This window comes from Protopterus annectens, chromosome 6.part1, assembly GCF_019279795.1.
Source record: "Protopterus annectens isolate FY-2018-M chromosome 6.part1, PAN1.0, whole genome shotgun sequence".
Lineage (NCBI taxonomy): Eukaryota > Metazoa > Chordata > Ceratodontiformes > Protopteridae > Protopterus > Protopterus annectens.
In genome coordinates, this window is record NC_056738.1 from 59,698,394 (window position 1) to 59,718,173 (window position 19,780).

Here is a 19,780-nt window from a genome sequence, read left to right on the forward strand (position 1 = left end):
GGAAACCCATGAAGGAGTGCATATCTTTAGCAGTAATAGTCAGAACACGAGAGAGTGGAAATCCTGGAACACTCAAAAGTCCTTAAAATAATGCAAAACAAAAATGAAGGTTAGCAAGCTGTGTGAAGAATAACCATACAAATGGAAATTATGGAGAACACACTAAAGATCTGCATTCCAGACAACCACAGTAAATCCTTTAAGAAAAAGTCCAATGCAGATCAACACTCTTTTTAGCAGTTTAATAAAACATAGTTTAAAACCATGAAACCTTAAAAATTAAACAATACATAAATCCAGTGATGAGCGCTTTCGGGCTCCTGCCCTTCATCAGATAATTTACAACTGTTCCCAATTCTGATTTTAACTAGATAACAACCAATCACCTTTCAGTATTGTACCCGCCTATTTTTTAAGGTGGGTTTCATATGGATATACTCATTAAGCCCAGGATACCTATGTGCTTGAAGCTCTATTATCCACTTTGTTTCCTCTCTTTCAGTGTAGTTTTTTATAACTCCCCTTCTAAAACTCTTGTGTGCATTCCAAATCGCCCTAAATTTAAAATGATGTCCCTATTTTCCTTATTCAGCTTGCCTCCCCCCATGCACACTAAGTGGACTTTTTGAGAGCCATATTTAGTGATAAGAGGGTAAATAGCAGATCCATATAACTGCTGCTGTACTTTCATTAATACGATTTTATTTTAATTTTTTTACTTATTGTTTTTTTTCATGTTCATAACCATACTGTTTCAGCCATGTTTAGCAATTGCATGTAGGATAGCAGTCATTTATTTTAACTTTCGCATGTGAACTTTGTTATGTTGCAGTGAAGCAGCAGACTTTTTTTCTGGGCTTTACTTGTACATTAATACCAAGTTGGAGAATGTTCATTCAAAAATAGGGTACTGTAAACTTCACCCCATTAGCTAACATTTTTTAATGTACATGGGAGAAAGAAGGAACGGCCAACTAGACGCTAGCCTACTGGAGCCAGGAAGTAAGAAACGCAGGGTTGGAAGAGACAAGGCAGAAGGACTTTGTAACTAATAAATCTCTTTATTCAAACAGGAAAGGGAAGGGACAATACCAAAACTGATGATAACATATTTACAAAGAGGCATGCTTTTTGAGAAATTAAATATCATGCACTATAGATTTATGGAACAAGCTTTCTCGTTTTTCACAAATCGATTCCCTAATCCTACATTACAAGATACATCACACGAGCCAGAACTCCATGTATTCCATTTATCCATTTTTTTCTGCATTTCTTTAGGTTAAAGTAGTAATGCCATTGTCTTCAATGAGCTGTGTTAATTGCTTAACTCTTACTAGTTGCATCCGCCTCCTAGAGTGACCCTGTGGATGGCCGCCACCAGCTATAGAGCTTTCAAGGCAAAGCAGAAGAAATAGAAGGAGGTTGCCAGATTTGTCTTCCAAATCCCACACACCAACTTTCCTAAATAGGGCTTTAGATAGTCTGCTTAGGTTATAATGAATGGAGTGTGCAGTGTAAGCTGATTTTATTTTTTATGAATTTTAGTAGTATAGTGACTTTTACATTAGGGATAGTTAGTGTTATTGTTTAGTGACATGTGTTAACCAGGAAAGCCCAGTGAGGAAACCATTTTCATTGGAGTCCTAGGGTAGAACAAAATCTCAAGAAACTGCATACTCAATACAAAAGAAACCACACAGTGTATTTAATGGCATAATATAAAACATACTCAATACAAAAGAAACCACACAGTGTATTTAATGGCATAATATAAAACATACTCAATACAAAAGAAACCACACAGTGTATTTAATGGCATAATATAAAACAATCAGCAAGAAATCATCAAATAAAGCAACTTATTCGGTACACAGAAAGGTAAATGACAAACAACAATACAAACACAGAGCAGGTAATGCAATGCATGGAATATTAAGTCAAAAGTTCTCAAATAAAAATTAATTTTTAGTAAGTTTTGGATTTTGTAGACTATCACAACTGGGTCAGTTTTACGGTAATGCCACTTTCTGATGGGCTAACTGAGGTCAGAGTTTTTATTTTAATTTTTTATTTTGACTTTAATCCAAGCATGCTGCATTTACAGGAAGTTGGCTTGGGTGGGCAGTGTTGTATTTTGGGGTATATGTAAGCATAATTTGCATGTGCAGTGAGTAGAATTAGTTTTTTTTTATTTTTTTTCATTAAATTGAAAGGGAAGCACAGTCCATGTCTTACTTTATTTTTTATTTTCTGTTTTTCTCTAAAAGGAAGAGCAGATTGAGGTTTGCAATATTGATTTAGGTGAGCTAAGGTATTTTCAAGTTGTGTATGTCTGTTTTAAGTGTGCTGTACGTAAGATTTGTTTTTAGTTTTTACTGAGTCAGGTTTACAAAAAAGTTAGCAGAAGTGATTATGTGCTAACAATGCAGAAAAAAAGATAAGCTTGTGATGGCATGCTAAATGTTTAGAGCCCAAACATACTGTACATATACTTGTACCAGATTAATGTTTTTATCACACCCTTTATCTATGGCTTGCCATTAGAATAAGTATGTGTGTGTGTGTGTGTGTGTGTGTGTGTGTGTGTGTGTGTGTGTGTGTAATTTAGAGTACCCTGCACCTCCCTGATGACCAGTACATCAGGTTCTAGTTGTCCATTCACATTATGTATGTGTTTTGTGCCTGCAGTGTGGTAACTTTTTGTATAGTTTTTATTGTGCACATAAATATGGCCGGTTATTGGAAAATGTACCAGGACTGATGATGTGTCAAGGATGCAGATAAACTTTTGACAATCTGCAAGCAATTTACAGACAAAACATATCTACACAGCATATCAGGTATACATTTTATTATTCCCCAGACCAAGACCTCTGGAAGTACGGCAGGTGCACAGGCTCAAAAAGCAAAACAAGAAAACACTAACAGCCAGCACTCAGCTGGAGCAAATTTCTTTTTAATGTACAAAAACAGACCGGTTTCGACCCACAGGTCTTTTTCAATGTAAAACACATCTGTTCATATCCCATCTTATATATCCAAACATAATGGAAAAATTAAATCCCATTAAACAATTACTACAAATGTTCATTAAGACCAGGTACAAACAATCACCCCAATTTCACTATCCAAGACGTTTTCTTTTTGTTTAAAACATTATGCCAACCACTTTTCATTAATCTATGTTCCAACACTCTGTCAATAATAATAAATTTAAAAACAGCTGTCTTATATATAGTAGTATATTTATATAAGCCATTAGCCAAATATTTATTTCTAATGCTACTTAAATGTTCTGAAATCCACAATTTTAATGGTCTGGAAGTTTGACCAACATAAAAAGCTGTTCAAGAGCAGACTGCCAGATATATAGCCCAATCACTGTTACAATTACCAAACATTCTAATAGAAAAACTTTAGATGTGTTCGTACTTGAAAATTCCTTAGTAGGACAAATACATTTGCAAAAAGAACAATGGCCACAAGGGTAATAACCAACCACTTGTGCGCCATCTATGGTAGTTTGCACAGAATTTGTTGAGGGCAAAAAATGTTTATAGTGGCTAAAGTAACTACTTAAAGTTTTCCCTTTCCGAAAAGAAAATAAACATTTTTGACCTAATAACTCACACAACCTATCATCTGGCAATAAAATGTCCCAGTGTTGTTGTATCATATCTAAAAATCCATGAGTGTTTCTACCATAAGTGGTAGTGAATCTGATTTTGTTGTCTGAGCAAGGGCCACAGCTTTTATGTTTCAAAAGCTCACTTCTTGAGAATGATTGTACCTCCCTACTAGTCTGTTCTAACTTGTGCCAATGGGTAACTCCATTCAACAAGACGGCTTATGAGATCGTTATCAAAATGTATATAATCTTCAGTATTGGAACATATCCTATGTATTCCATAAGCTGTGATTTAGGTCTGTTTTTGTACATTAAAAAGAAATTTTCTCCAGTTAAGTGCTGGCTGTTAGTGTTTTCATACATTTTATTATCACATTTTATATCAATGGTCTTCCATTTGGTTAGTGTGTGTCTGAATGAGTGTGTGTGTGTGTGTGTGTGTGTGTGTGTGTGTGTGTGTGTGTGTGTGTGTGTGTGTGTGTGTGTGTGTGTGTATTTCAGGTTATAATACACTTCCTTAATGATCTACAGATCCGATTCTAATGTTCTATGGGCCTGTATCAAAGATCTCCAGAAACATGAACTCCTCCAGAGAAGCAGGTTCTGTGATCCACTTCCGATGTTGTCTCAACATTTCCAAAAGATCGCCACATGAGGTGTCATCATGAGACAATCTAGGGGAGCCCTACCCTTCATCGAGGTTGGTGTACATGGTGAGGTATTCCTCAGGGGAATCCATATGCTTCTTTTTGCATCCACTCTTACTATGCCCCCTCTAACTGGAGATTCAGGGGAGACCTAAAAAAGGCAAGGTGCTCTGAAAACAGGGACACCTGGGACCCAGATGGCAAGGGCTGTCCTGGAGTGAGTTGGCATGCATCTGTAGGCCAGATATGGATAACGGTGGAAGATTTGCATCTAGCACTGACTACTCCATCTCTGATCAGGAGAAAATCCTTTCCAGAGCACTGAAGGCTGAGGGTGAAGGCAGACTACTGGTTCTGGTACTCCTCGAATCTGAGTGAGAAGCTGGTCCTCATCACTAACTTGCCCCACTCCATTGCATAAATCACTACTAAGCTGTCAAGTGCAGAAGCCCCAAGAGCATAGCCAGCTTTAAGCACCAGCAAATGCTGCAGTTGCCGAATCCCCCTTGGTCATGGGTGGCCCCCAACCACAGCAAGTTATCTTATTTTGATGTTTTGTTACATGCTTATCAAACCAAGTAAAGCTTGTGCAGCAACTTTATGTACTTAATAAACCAGGTGGGTAATAATAACACTTGGGATGAAGAATCCTAAGGATTGACCCCATTTCTTCTCCTCCTTTAAAATTCAAAGTTATACCTGGTTGTAGTGACAGTGTTTTCTCAAGTGACAGGCTTCATAATTTCATTAATTGTTTTAACTCTGACATAGTGCCATTGATTTAGTTAAATCCTGCTGGTGGGCATTCTCTCCACTAAAACTAACATCATAGCTGAGTTTAAGCATCAGCAAAAGCTGTAGCTGTAGGGGACCCCACTAGTCATCCTTGACTCTGTGGGGGCCCTGAAAAAGCTTCTGCTGGCTGGGGAGGAATGATGTTGAAAAAAAAATCATTTGTTCTCCAGTTATGTGCTTTATCTTAAATAGGGTTGTGATATGCCCCTGTTAGGAAAATCCAGAAATCAGTGAATGAACATGAGCAAGGTAAGCTCTAATGATCAGAACGTCAGAGTGACTGATCTCAGGGATTACCTGGGACAGATATTACTGATCTTCAGGAATGGTTTTCTCTGTCTAAGATTTTTACAGATACTGCACCAGATACTGTAACTCTCAAATAAATTATTTTCTCAAAAATTCTGGGCAAAGCCAAAAGTAATGGGACATTAAAGGTTTAAAATCATTAGCACTTTTTAAATATTCTATTTACTTTTTATGTAAAACAGAGTAATAGCACATTTTGCATCGATATGCCTTTTTTGGATAATGTGCAATAGGGTAAAAATATGAGGCAAAATTAGGGACATTCTCTGAAATAAGGGACAGTGGCAGACATGCATTACATCTGATGGCTGCTAGAAACTTATTCTGGAATAGGACTACTAGTGTCAAACAATGTATTGCTATTTTGCTGAAATCAGAGCAAAATTAGTATTGCTATGGTGTGTGTGTGGGGGGGGGGGCAGGGGGTGCAGTGTAAGAGTAACAATCAGGCTATAATTTCGCTTTTACTTTCCATCACAAATGTCATTGACACTGCCATTATGCTTGGGAGGGGGCTATAGTTGCAGTGTATTTAAGAGTAACAATTTGGACATAAATTCTTTCACTTACTATCACAAACATACACCTTACTCATAATAAATGGCTGTCTTAGGTGGGGTGGCAATTAGACGGTGTCTGAAAGCAACTGCTCATTGCCATAGTGGTATAGTGAGAAGCATTGCTATTTCACAGTAATTAACTTTGGGTTAGTTTTGGCTGTGGTTTCTTCTATGTGGAGTTTGCAGGAACTACCTCTACACACACACACACACACACACACACACACACACACACACACACACATGCACAATAATGCTAGGCACATATGTAACTCATCTGGGTAGCAGTAAAACATGCAGTTAACAATTAATTATCTTTCAAAATTAAGGAATGAAATACATCACAGAACATTCAGACTTTTAGATCTTCTAAGGATCTGGTGGCCCCCACACCCCAGACTGTACAGATGTACTTTGATGTGGACTTAGTGGTGGCCTCTATCCTCAACTGTACCCCACTCTAAAACCAGCCCTATTCAGTGGGGTGTATAGAAGGTTGTTGTTGCTTGTATGTGGGGCTGGAGATGGTGTGGTTATTAAGTCTTTAATTTTCCTCACACTCATACCTCAGAGGTTTGCACAATAAGTCATTATAGCATGTCTTAGAGTTGGAGACAGTGTATTTATCATTTCTTGTACTTTTCTTACAGACATCAGAAATATGTAAAGAAGGTCACTATAACCTGTGTAGGGACACTGTTCTATCTAGGAGCAATAAGATGGAATACATTACTTTAATCATTACTTATTCACTATCCTGACAATTACATATCAGACATGCATATAATTGTCCGTCTTTGGGCTGTATGTGTAATGAATATAGAGGCATGTGATGTATATGTATGACAACAGTCACTTGAGATAGATGGCCATGGCCATTTGAACCTCGTGTTCACCCCATGTGGAACCAGAGGGATGCACAGACAGGGAAGGTCATCTTTTTTGGGGGGTTATGGAGGTAGACAATATTCTCAGGTAGGATTTACATATTCTCTCAAATATTTGTTAGGTTAGTTTATTGTGAGAGCCTTGGGCACAACTTCTCTTCCTTGAAAGAAGAAAAAAAAAAAAGACTGATGTCCTTTTTTTACTAATGATTTTTGTTCAGGCTGTCACTGGATCAAAAGTTTAGGAAAATGTACCTCAGATCATCCCTATAACCATATGGCTTCTGGGGTCATGGCAGCCCCAAGACCCCCTCCCTCCGGCTTAACTCAATTATTTCCTACAGAGTTATGACTGAGCTGTCTTGGGTCAGGTAATGTTGAAAGGATGCAAGGAAAAGTACAAACAGCAACACTGAATTTCTTTCCTTAATCATAATTTTTGTTCAAGCCTTCACTGGATGAAATAGTTGTAAAAAAAATTGTACTTCAGAGAATATAGAAAGCTGAAAAAGCATAAGAGTAAGGAAAAATGTGAGAAAGGAAAGTATAAAGGGGATACAGAAAGCCCAGGATAGGGGGAAATAGGGGGTAGCACAGGAGGATGTGTTTAAGGGAAGTGAAATGGTAAGCAGCATAGGGGTGGTATGGAACCCTTTGCATACAGCACAATTTCAAATGATGCCAGCCTTGTACATATGATTGTTGTACTATATCATCATCGCAACTAAATGTCAGTCACTGTCAATGCGCACTCTGTGAAATGGGCCAACATGGTGTAGTACTCAGGTCTGTCAAACTGTAAGAGCATTGTACCTATAGTTTAGTCTGTGCATACTACCCCAGAAACTCTGCAGCATGAACTGAAATGCTGCTTTGAGTGGGACATACTTACATTGGACTTGTAGAGGGGGCCCCCAACTTCACAGTTCCTGGGGGCCCTCAAAATGCTAACACCAGCCCTGCCTGAGAGAAGGGACTACTCCAAAACCCAGAATGTAGACCATGACCTCAGAGAGACAACCGTGAACTCTAGGCCCTGTGGCATGCTTGGCTCCAAGGACAGGTCAGTGCCTGAAATGGCCAAGCCATCAGAGCTGACCTTGGTGATGGTAGCATGGCTAGATCCACTAATATTGGACCCAAGGGGGTCAAAAGAGGAACTGTAAAAGTAGGTGCCAAAACCTTCTGTATTGATGTCAAGGTGGCAAAGAAGATCCTTAACTGGATATGGTCCTGCTGGAAGGAGTCAATCAACTGCTTCGAATCCGATGGTTTCATAATCCCAGCTGATAAGATGTAATGGACAGACAAGGCTACAGAAAGAGGTTTTGAAATCCTCCTCCTGGAGTTGATATATGATGAAAGGATCTGAATTGGAGAGGGCTGGATCCATAGAGGAGAGGGAGAAGACTCCAGAGAAAACCCATTGGTGTCACTTGAGAAAAAGAAGTATGTAGCCCCTCCTGTACTAGCAACCTCTTTGGTTAAAAATGGGAGACTTGGGTCTCTCCACCATTTCCATAGGAGATTGGGTCCATCTGGGTAGAGTCAGCTGCAGCACAGTACACACCAGTGAAACTAAAGGTCGGTGAGCTTTTGGTGCCGACTGATTAGATCTTGTAGACATAGACCACTTACAGACCCCTTGGTCCTTAAAATGGGACTCTGGATCCTCGTCCCCAGGCTGATCCCTATCTCCCTTTTCAGGCTTCTTATGATAGGATGGTGCAACAGAAATAGCAGAAGCTGCCGACAGTGGCAGTAAGCCTTTACAGACCAGCTTTACCCAGTGCTCATTAACCACTCGGGTCCCAAGGGCTGCACATATCAAACATTCTGAATCCAAATGAGCTGTGCTAAGACAATAGTTGAAGTGGTATGGGTGTTTTCAGGTGGTAGCTTGTGGACACAAGCTACACATTTTTAAACCCTTTGTCTTCTTCCTTCCCCATCCTAAAAGACAAAAACCAGAAGAGTTGGTTTTGACCTGCTCATTTAGATATCCCTTCTGGTCAACCACCCTTCCCAAATACTTGAAGCTGTTAACCTCTTCCACTATTTTGCCTTTTATCTCAATTTGCAGCTTCCTCTGATCTCCCACATTCACTGCCATGATATTAGTCTTGTCTGTACTCAGTTCCATCCCATGTGCCTTCAGTTTTGTATTACCTTCCTCGTCAATGGCTAAGGTTTCTGCTCAGAGTCTGTAATGCTACATCATATGCAGACAGCAGCTTCATTGATATGTCCCTTTTGAGCCTTTTGACCTGTCTGCTAATGTAGTCCATCACCTGTATGAACAGCAGTTGGTTCAAAGATGAACCCCCTTTGTGTGTCTGAACACTGTCAATACTTGTGTCACTAACCCCTTCTACATAGCCTGAACTAATTCTAACATTGTCTCCTGAAATACAAACCATAACAGGACTACCAAAATCAACTTTCTTGGGACATTGTCATATGCTTTCTACAAGTCTAGAAAACCCAGGTGGGCTCCTTTCTCATCTTTGACTTTCTGTCTGCTATTTGCCTCACTACAAACATTGTGTTGGTTGTGCGTCATCCTGATCTGAATCCAAACTGCTCCTATAGGTGCAGTACATAAATAAAACCCTTGAAAGAAAGGCCCTTGAGAAAAGAAAAATACTAAATTTTAAGTCTTAATCCATCAATGAGGGTCTGTGGGAGGCCCTTCAATGGCAAACATACTAGGCATAAAAATGTCAGCTCTGTAGTTAGATTGGTGCTAGATGGTCTGCCTAGCTTCTCAATTCTTCCATTGGGGAAGGCCTTTAGCCTGGAGTGTTTATATCATTTTGTCTTTGTCCCCATGGTCAGGGTGTTCTTGGCTTTTTCCTTTTGTCTTTTTCTTCAAAACTAGAATCAGGGAGGGGATACAGCCAAACAGCACAGAGTACCAGGGGTAGTGTGTGACAGAACAATGCCAAAGAAGTTGAAAAGTGAGGTGTACTAAACAGTGGTGCAACCAGTACTGCGCGTGTGTGTGTGTGTGTGTGTGTGTGTGTGTGTGTGTGTGTGTGTGTGTGTGTGTGTGTGTGTGTGTGTGTGTGTGTGTGTGTGTGCGCGTGCATGTGTGTTTGGAAAAGTATTCCTATGGCAATGTTATGCTTGCTTTTGCAATCATTTGTGTCTCATTGCAATGTACATTCAATGTGTAATGTGATTAAGAGGAAACAATGAAGTGTGTGTCGGTGCTGGCATCCACAGATGTAGATGGATGTTGCTCTGTCTGCTCTACAAGTATGTTAAAGAAGTATGTTAAAGATCAGTATATAAATACATACAGGAAATATTGCACAAGTATAGAAAACAGTGTAGAAACATTTCATGTTAAGAGGTCAGTCAGACTCCTTACATACTTTCACTCTCAAGGGGTGGGGAAAACTAGATATTCCTATAAAGAGAAATACTTTTCTGTGGTCTTACCCACCAGATAAGAGTTTTAGCAAGCTGGTTGCAGGATGAAGGTAGCCAAAACAATATCAGCAAAGCACATCTTAGGAAAAAGAAAGGAAAAAAGTTGTATGTAGTACACTTCTCAGATAAATTACCACTCTAACCCCAAGATAGTTCACAGTCCAATAATACAAGCTCCCTCTCTTCACAGCCCTAGCCTAAATGTCTTGTACTGCCCTCACACAGCAAGCCATAGGTGAGAGGAAAGAGATACAGGGAAAATAGAATGTGTAGGGGAAGAAATCTGGGCAGGAAAGGAAGACAGGAAAAGGGTAAAGGCATTGACAGATAGAAGTAGTCACTATCCTTCCCAGTAACAACCACCAGCAGCCAAAGGGTTACAGAATGCTGGCTTTATCCATGTTTTCTGCATCTCAGTAATCCAGTGAAAGCAGTCCCAACATAGGCTGTCAAACAAGAGATGGTGGTACAAGGACTATTTGTAATACAAAGGAGTGCATCAGCTGCTTCAAGTCCAGTGGTTTAATGCTCTCAACTGATCAGACAGAATGAACAGAGGCCAGAAAAGGAGGTTTGCACATCATCCTCCTGGAGCTGGGATCCAATAACTGAATCCAAACTGGAGAGGCTCACATCCAGGGAGGAGAAGGAGAAGGAGAAGACTTCAGAGAAAACTCCACCAATGTCACTGGAGAAAAGGGAGTATGTAGCTTACCTATACTAGTAACCTCCTTGGCTAAGAACCGGCTGGGGATGATAGAAGTGGGAGACTTGGATCTCATCAACACCAGTACTGTAAGAGATTGGGTCTGACCTTGTAGAGTCGGCCTAAGCACAGTAGACACCAGAGGTGCCGAAGGCCTGTGAGCCTTTGGCTCCAACTGAACAAATACTGTAAATGCAGATCGCTTACAGTCCCCTTGGTCCTTAGAAAAGGACTTTGGGCCCTTGTCCCTAACCAATCCCTATCCCTCTTCTCAGGCTTCTTCCAAGGGGACAGGGTAGCAGAAGAAGTAGAAGCTTGCTGACATTGGCAAGCCTTTATGGATCAGCTTCACCCGACACTTGTTAAGTGCTTGGGTCTCAAAGACTGTACAGGCCAAACACTCTGAAACCAAATGAGTTGCACTGAGGCATTAGACACAGTCATCATGGGTATCTTGAGGTGGTAGCTACTGGACATAAGCTACACATTTTTTAAACCTTTTGTTTTTCCTTCTCCATCCCAGAAGACAAAAACTATCAAAGCAAAAACATCAAGCACTGAAAAAAAAAAACTGCTAGACACACCTAACTACCTAAAAAACTAACGGATTTCAATGAAAACAAGGCACCTATAACAATGCTACTTTTTTATATAACAAAGGAAAAAATTAAGAGAAAAAAGCAGGAAAACCCTGACAGTGAGAAATACTCAAACAACTAATCCACTATCTACCAATACAAGCTACACAAAAACAAAAATACTATCAAAAACTAATCCTAGGACTATTATAACTAGACCTAATAATAGGGTAGAGACCCCAAACAGACTAGTAAACTAACAATGAAAAAGATACAAGAGCAGAGCTTTCAGACCACAATGCATTCTCCAAAGGCAGCAAATGAAATCTTAGGTGGATATGGGAGAGCACTGGATTATGAGTACAGGAGGTAGAGCTCCTGAGTTAAAGTCTCTAAAAAAGGTGGATTTTGGATCGGAGTCAGGTTTGATAACCCACAGGTTGAAGCAGGACAGAAAAGACAACACTGGATGCAATATTCTTCTGTGTTTTGACCACTATCCAACTGATAACCAGCTGGCCAATTTCCATGACATTGCCCTTTCACTCCTTAACTGGGTGACAGCTAAACACAACACAGATATCATCCAAGCCGCAATCTGAATATTTATTTTACATGCTTATCATTCTAACTGCACATGCCCATACATTTTGAAGGGTTTGATGTGCAAAGGGCTTTTGCTAGGGCATATTACTTTCCGCAAATAGTGATGCAATCCCACAGAATGCCCAGACTGCTTTACAAGTAAGTGTTTCTTTGTGATCCCCAGTCCTTGTCAAAGATTCTAGCACAGAGAGTGCACCCTTAACATGCATGCCCTATAATCCCTCTAAAAAAAGACAAGTGACAAATAGGCACTGACTCATCACACGTCTTCATCACACATCTTCCTTTACCATCTCCTCCAGCACCCACCAGTATTTAAACTGCTAATCAAACCCAGGACATTATCACCCCATGCCATGCAGGCAGTGATGCAAAGAAAAGCAATGTTTAATGAGTTACACTTTGCCACCACTGTTCTCCAGTCAAGTCTCAGTACTGACTTATTTTTTCTGTGTGGAAATGTTTGATCTTTATGTATATTTGAAGCCACTACCCCAACAACACAAACATTTCTGCAGTCATGAAAAAAAAAAATTCCATGTGATATAGTGTGTCTATTATGCTCTTCAGGAAATTACCAAAACTGTACGAATATAACAATATAATCTGAAACCTTTTTCACACTCATCCACTGCAAATGTAACACTTAACACTGAAAGCAGCTTTTGATATGTGACTATATGGCTTCCCATATCTTATTAAACAATTCTCTGCACTCTGCAGTTTTTACAGTATAACCAAGAATACTAAGCTCAATTTAGCAGATATCTTGCCCGAGAAGTATTTGATATGTTAATGCCTCAGTAACTACCCTATTTTGTGTGCTCATTGCAGTATAATCAAGAAGCAATTGTCCCATTTGCATATAACAAACATTTTCCTTTCTCACTGAAAGCAGCCATTGATGTGTTACTGTTTGGGCCCCATTGCCTTATCGAACATTTTCCAGCTATTTGTAACCATGCCTTTTAAAATCTGTGACTGTTTACTCTAGTCACACAGAACTACTATATTGTTTCCAGAAGCTGATAGCGTAAGAGTTTCACATTCCAAGAGAAATGACAGACTTGACTTTTTGATTAAATACGGTATGGATGGACGAATGAAGCCATTCAATGCTACTAACTGACAAACACTTTTGATGCAGCTTTCTCAGTGGTGAAAACCACCAAAGAACTGATCCGGGTCATTGGTTCAAGCCCAGTGAGACCAAAGAATGTTATCCTGTGTGTGGGGTAAAGAATACATTAGAAAGGCGAAGAAGGTAAAATATAAGCAAGAAGAGAAGTTGTAGGCCTGTATGTAAACAAAGGGGTCAAGGTCAGAAAAAGGAGAAGAGAAAACACTGCTTCTTACTGAAGGCTGCAAATGGAGTCAGTCTCCACAGTTGCAAAGATAAAAAATGGTAGAATATCGCCTTGGCTGGCAGAGAAAGGGGAGATGATACAGATGAGGGAGCTCATACTTCTGAACTGCATAGAGGAAGAAATCTGGACAAAGTCATAATGAATGGAGGGGGGTCAAAGGCCCAAAATAGGGACAATTTTTAAATATTGCTCTTACAAACTTAGAAAGTTGATGGAATAATAGGTTTTGCATTAGCATGCATTTTATAAAAGATATGAAGTCTAAAACTCAAATTTATTATTTTTTGACTGTAGTCCTCAACGATTTGCCAACAATGTGTCAGAAAATATCAATTTTTGGAGAAGCAGACCAAAAATATGAGGCACAAATCTGGACATTCTCCGAAAATCTGGATAGTTGAGAGGTATGGGAACTTAATATTCGAAATGTTAACTGGAACACACTGAATGCAACAGCTTCTAAGAAAAGGAAAGAATAGTTTTGTAAAATCTTACCATAAGGATAATGTCCTTCTCCTCACTGTTGCAGTATTCATTACATGAGGGAGTTCCCCAGTGTAGGCAGCTCAACGTCAGCCAGTATACAAAAGACTTCATTACTGTAGGGTGTGTGGTATACCGAACGTAAGCTGTGATCAGACGAGTGCACCATCCTCAAAACTGAATGCTCCAGAAGGAATTCCAGCCTAAGGAAGTAGGGTAAGAGACATACAAGAAGAAACAAAGTCAGGGGAAGGAGGGAGGCATAGAAATACAGCAACGGTGAAGAGACGGACATCTATCATTATAGTAAGAATTTACACAACTATTCTATGTCCTTCTATTCATCTGTTGCAGTATTTATAACATGAGGGAGAGTATCAAAGCTCATGAATTAAGGGAGGAGGAGTTAGTAGCTGAGGAGGTTCCCAGGAAGCCCTGTGGTATACAGCTCTGGTAAACCCTACTCTAGATTTAAAAATTACATTTAATTTGTAATGTCTGGTGAAGGTATGGACTGAGATCTATGCAGCTGCTTCAAGAATTGAGTTAGTGTCCAATTCCTTGAAAAAGGCTTCAGAAGAGGCAACAGCCCTGGTGGAATGAGCCCTAACAGAGGAATGGAGAGTCTTACAATGGTGAGTTTAACAGTAGGAAATACTCTGGGAAATCTAGGAGAAAAATTGCCTGCTTGGACACAGCCCATAAGAAACAAAAAGCTGATCTGACTTTCTAGTAGCCTTGGTCTTACCCAAATAAATTCTGAGTTGCCTGTGGACATATATAAAGTATGGAGGACCCTCTCATCAGGGTTCTGGGGAGAAGGGAAGAAGGTAGGTAAATATATGGACTGATTTAGAGACAGGTCATTGACTACCTTAGGCATAAATGAAGGGTTGTGCGTAAGGAGAACTTGTCTTTGTGGAAGACCATAAAGGGTGGAGATACCATAAGGGCATGTAGGTCAGACACTCATCTAGCTGAAGTTAAGGCTAGGAAGAGAAGCTGAGGAAGCTGACTTGAAGGGTGGGAGAGTCAGCTTTTCAAAAAAAAGTTAAGGTCCCAGGGAGGTAGAACAGGTTTCCTGGGAGGCCTAATGTGTAGGACGCATTTAAGAAATTGTTTTGCCTAAAATCTGCTAGCTAATGTGGGAGATAGAGGCAGACAGGCAGATATGGCTGACATATGAGCTTTTACTGAAGAGTAACCAGCCAAACCAGCTGTGAGCAATTCACAAAACTAAATGAAAACCAGGGGAATTTCCACTGTTAATGGGCCATGACTTTGTTTCAGATACCAGCCTGAAAATCTCTTCCATTTTGCTAAGTAACATTTTCTGGTATGTGGTTTCCTGGCCCCCTGCAGGACTGTGGGTGTGTCCTCAGATAACAGGCGTCTGAAAGGGATTAGTACCCCATCACCAACAGGGTCAACTGAAGAGTTGCCAAGTGGGGATGGATGAGGGTACCTTTGTCTTTGGTGAGCAGGTCCACTCTGTGAGGTAACTTGTGGTGATTGCCCTTGGCTAAATGTAGGAGGAGAGGGAACAAGTGCTGTCTTGACCAAAAGGGAGTCACCAGCAAGCTTTTTAGTATGTGCTACTGAATTTTGAACAGGACTTTTGATACGAGGGGAAGGGGAGGTAATGCATATAGAAACATCCCCTTCCAACAGAAAGAAAGGGCATCCAGTTTCAAGATCAGAGAATGGGACTCTCTGGCACAAAACTGTGGGCATTATCTGTTCATGGGGGAGGCAAAAAGGTCTGTTTGATAAATACCCCAATGGTGGACAATGTCTAGAAATACATCCCTTTGAAGCATCCATTCATGGGATGGTATTTGTGACCTGCTCAGGTAATCTGCCATACAATTTAGAGAGGAAGGGATGTACACTGTCTGAAGGGTTACCTGGAATTTTACTGCCACATCCCAAGTCTGAAGAGCCAGTCTGCAAATAGATAGGATTTGGTCCCCCACTGTTTCTTCATACCAGAGGACTGTCATATTGTCTGTGAACAGCATTAGAGGTCCTATTTAGAATAAGGGGTAGAAAGTCTGCATGGCCAATAGCATCACCCTCATCTCTCTTACATTGAGAGGGAGACCAGATCTGTTGTACTTTCAGGTGGCTGAAGGTTGTTCCCCAACCTACATCTGAGGTATCTATGCAGCGGTCTTGACAAGGAGGGTGTAAAGGTAGTCCTGGGTTGAGTGACACCTGATGCAGCCACCACTGCAGTTCCCTCTTCAGGCAGAGGGTAAGGGGAATGGAGATATCTAACGGGTGCTGGTGTCACATCCAAAAAGGTTTTAGATACCATCGCCATTTTCTAATGTGGAATTTGGCTAAGAGGAGTATGGGAATGGTGGATGCCATGAGCCCAAGACCCTGAAAAACTCTCTAGCTGTAATGTGTAAACTATAAGAATGTTTTGTTAGTAAGAGATGAGGTTATGTACCTTTTGTGGGGGAAGAGAGACCGTCATAAGATCTCTTTGTATCTTGCACCCCAGGAAAATTTGATTCTGTGAAGGGGTGACAACTGACTTTAAGTTGATGGTGAACCCCAGATTTTGTAGTAGATTGATGGTAAAGGCAATATTTCATTCCACCTCCTCTGTGGAGGTAGCTAGAAGGAGAAGTTCATCCAGATACAGAAAGATGTGTACTCCCTGGAGTCTGCAGTGGGCAATCATGGGAGCAAGGCATTTGGTGAAGACTCTCGGTGCAGTAGAAAGCCCAAAGGGCAAGGCACAGAACTGAAAATGCCATGATGATACAAAGAAGCGTAAAAACTTCCTGTAGTTGGGATGGATGGGAATGTGCATATATGTATCTTTGATATCCAGGGTAATCATGAAGGCTTGAGGCAGAATGAGTGGCAACAGAGTCTGGAGGGTCAGCATGCAGAAAGTTGGTACTTTTAGGAAGGTATTGAGATGGGACAGGTCGAGGATGGGCCTCCACGGACCCTCTATCCTGGGAACCATAAATAACCTGGAATAAAATCCATTGCCTATTTGTTTTTTTGGAACACTCTGGGTGGTCCTTTGGTTCAATAATTCTAACAGAATCTCTTTGAAAAAGGCCAGTTGTTCCCTGCAAGATTGAGGGATGCCCTTGAAGGAGGGCAGTTGATCCTACACCATGAAGTACCCTTTTTGAACAATTGAGAGGATCCAGGCATCTTGGGTTATGCTTTCCCAGGCTGGTAGGGATAGGGGAAGATGCTGGGAAAATGGGGGTGGGAGGGAGTAAGTAGTCAAAGAGAGGACAGCTTGCCTGGAAAGGGCTGCTTAGGTGACAGAGTTGCAGAAGGGGCCCTACAACATTGTGGTCTCCTGTCACACCTTTTTGTTCTGGGTTGTATGTCACATGAACATCTACTCACAAACACGGGCTTTGCAGGGTAATTTCTATGGAACTTGGGTACTGGAGAAACAAAAATGAGTTTCAGTTCCTGCAGTTCCTTACCCTTTTCCTGAAATGATTTGAGCAGGTTAGCAGCTGCAGGCCCAAACAAGGCAGAACTGTCCATATGAGCATCCATAAGTTTGGCTTTTATGTCCCCAGGTAAGGGCTGAAGTCTTAGCCAAAAAAAATCTTCTTAACGATGATCCAGAGGGAGCTGCTCTGGCAGAAGCCTCTGCAGCATCATAGCTGCATTTTATGGAGTGATGTGCTACTTGAGAAGCGCCACCAAGCAAAGAAGTAGCCAAGGTTTTATTTTCTGAGTCACGTAAGTTTGCAATTACCTGTGAAAGCTGGGACAGAAATTCAAAAATGAATGTAGTCATATGTATTTGGTAATTTATGGCCCTGAATGCTAGAGTGGCAGAAATGTATGCTTTTTTGCCTAGTCTATCGAGGATCCTGCTCTCCTAATCAGATGGTAAGAAGGTAGTGGAGGGCAGCAATTTTGATGGCTTGTCAGAAGCCAGAGAAATTCCAGAAATGTCTGCAGAAGAACATCTGAGGAGAAACGCGCAGTCCTCCGGGACCTTGTAGAAGTGGTCAGGATTTTTGGGGGTAGGTGACTGGGAGTCTGGTGCCTGTGAAGCTTAGACAAAAGTATCAAAAAAGGTGGGCAAAACAGGAGGGATAGCTGATGGGCTAAGTGATTCCACCTGTAATAGCTCATAGTATATTTTTTGTACTTCAAGTACCTGGGTGCTATCCCATTTAAAGTGGTCTCTCAACTTAGCTAGGGTCTCTCCAAAGGACAGGTCTTCCATTGGTGAATCTGTACCATTTGATTGTTTTTCTCAGGAGGCATCATCCAAGGGGGAAGAGATCTGTGAAGAGTAAGCCAGTGATTCATCCCCTGAAGATGCTTCTTCCTCAGCTGTATCCTCTTCTCTAGTTATTTTAAGTGAAGAGATAGTACTGGGTAGGGGGATGTAAAACCTGGAGGACGCCTAAATGACAGAAGGGCATTGAAAAGGCCCCGAGTAAATTGCTGCCAATAGGTAGCAGGTTCTTTAGGTGGAGACAAATGCTTGTTTATTTTGGGGGGGTTTTTTGTTTGTTTCTTTTTCCCACACAGGTCTGCTTTATTTAGTGTAGGAGGGCCTGACATAGGCTTACATTCGATCAGGTTAGAATCTACCTCTTCCCTAACAAGGATCTGTGGAATGCCCTTGGGGCTTTCTGCAATCATGAGCTGCGGTTCCACTTAGACATCCAAAATGAATGCCTGCTTGGCCTCTGCCGACATGCTAATGCTCAAATCCAAGGTGGCCTGGATGTGAGGCTCAGCCTGCAGATCTGAGCTGTGAATCGGGCATATCTCCAGGCAGTCCTCTTCTTTAAGAGAGGCGTCGGTATCCATAGATGCAGCAGATGTTTCAGACCTTTGCTTTTTGACCTTCCACTTCAAAATCAACTTGGCTTCGGGCCCTGAGGATCCCTCCATAGTGTTTTTTGCTAGCAGCTTTAAGCACTGATTGTCAAGGTAGATAGCTAGGGAGGATAATCTACTCCTTAAAGTTTTTGGGACAAACATCCGACAAATAGAGTATTTTTTGTGGTCGTGGGTTGGGCCTAGGCAGAACAGGCACTAGAGGTAGCTATCCTCGTGTGGAATTTGTCATTCATACTGGTACTTGCTCCTCTTGTATGACAGGAACCCTAACCAAGGACAGTAGCAAAAGTCAAAAATTCCCCAACAGGGCACTTATCTGAATTTTGAAGAATCGCTAACAATTCGGAGTCAGATCATAAATTGGAATCTGGCATTCAGATCTGCTGGCAGAGAAGTTCTGAAGATGGTGTGTGCATACACCACATTTATAGCCAACGTCCAATCACAGCCTACATGCGATGTACCACGCACCCTACAGTAGTGAAATCTTTTGTATACTGGCCAATGTCAGGTTGCCTACAGCAGGAAATTCCCTCATGTTATGAATACTGCAACAGATGAATAGAAGGACATCATTAGTGATGTCCTGCAAGGAACAGGCCTTGGAAAGAGAGTGCTAGGATCTACTAAAGCAACAGTACTGTAGGGCTTGGTGTTGTCGAATGCAGAGACAGAGTGAGAGAGAGAATTTCAGATCAGGACACTACACCATTTCAGATCAAGTTGTACCTAATAAAAACATGGTTCAAAAACAATTTAGTGAATAAAGTAAAACAAAAGTGATGGTTCTGGATTTCAGGAACCTAGAATAATGATAAAGCACTTTAGTAAAACTTTTAAGGAAGCATAAATGAAGGCACTGCAGATGAACAATGGAGAAACAGAAAAACTTAAATACAGAATCAGTTGA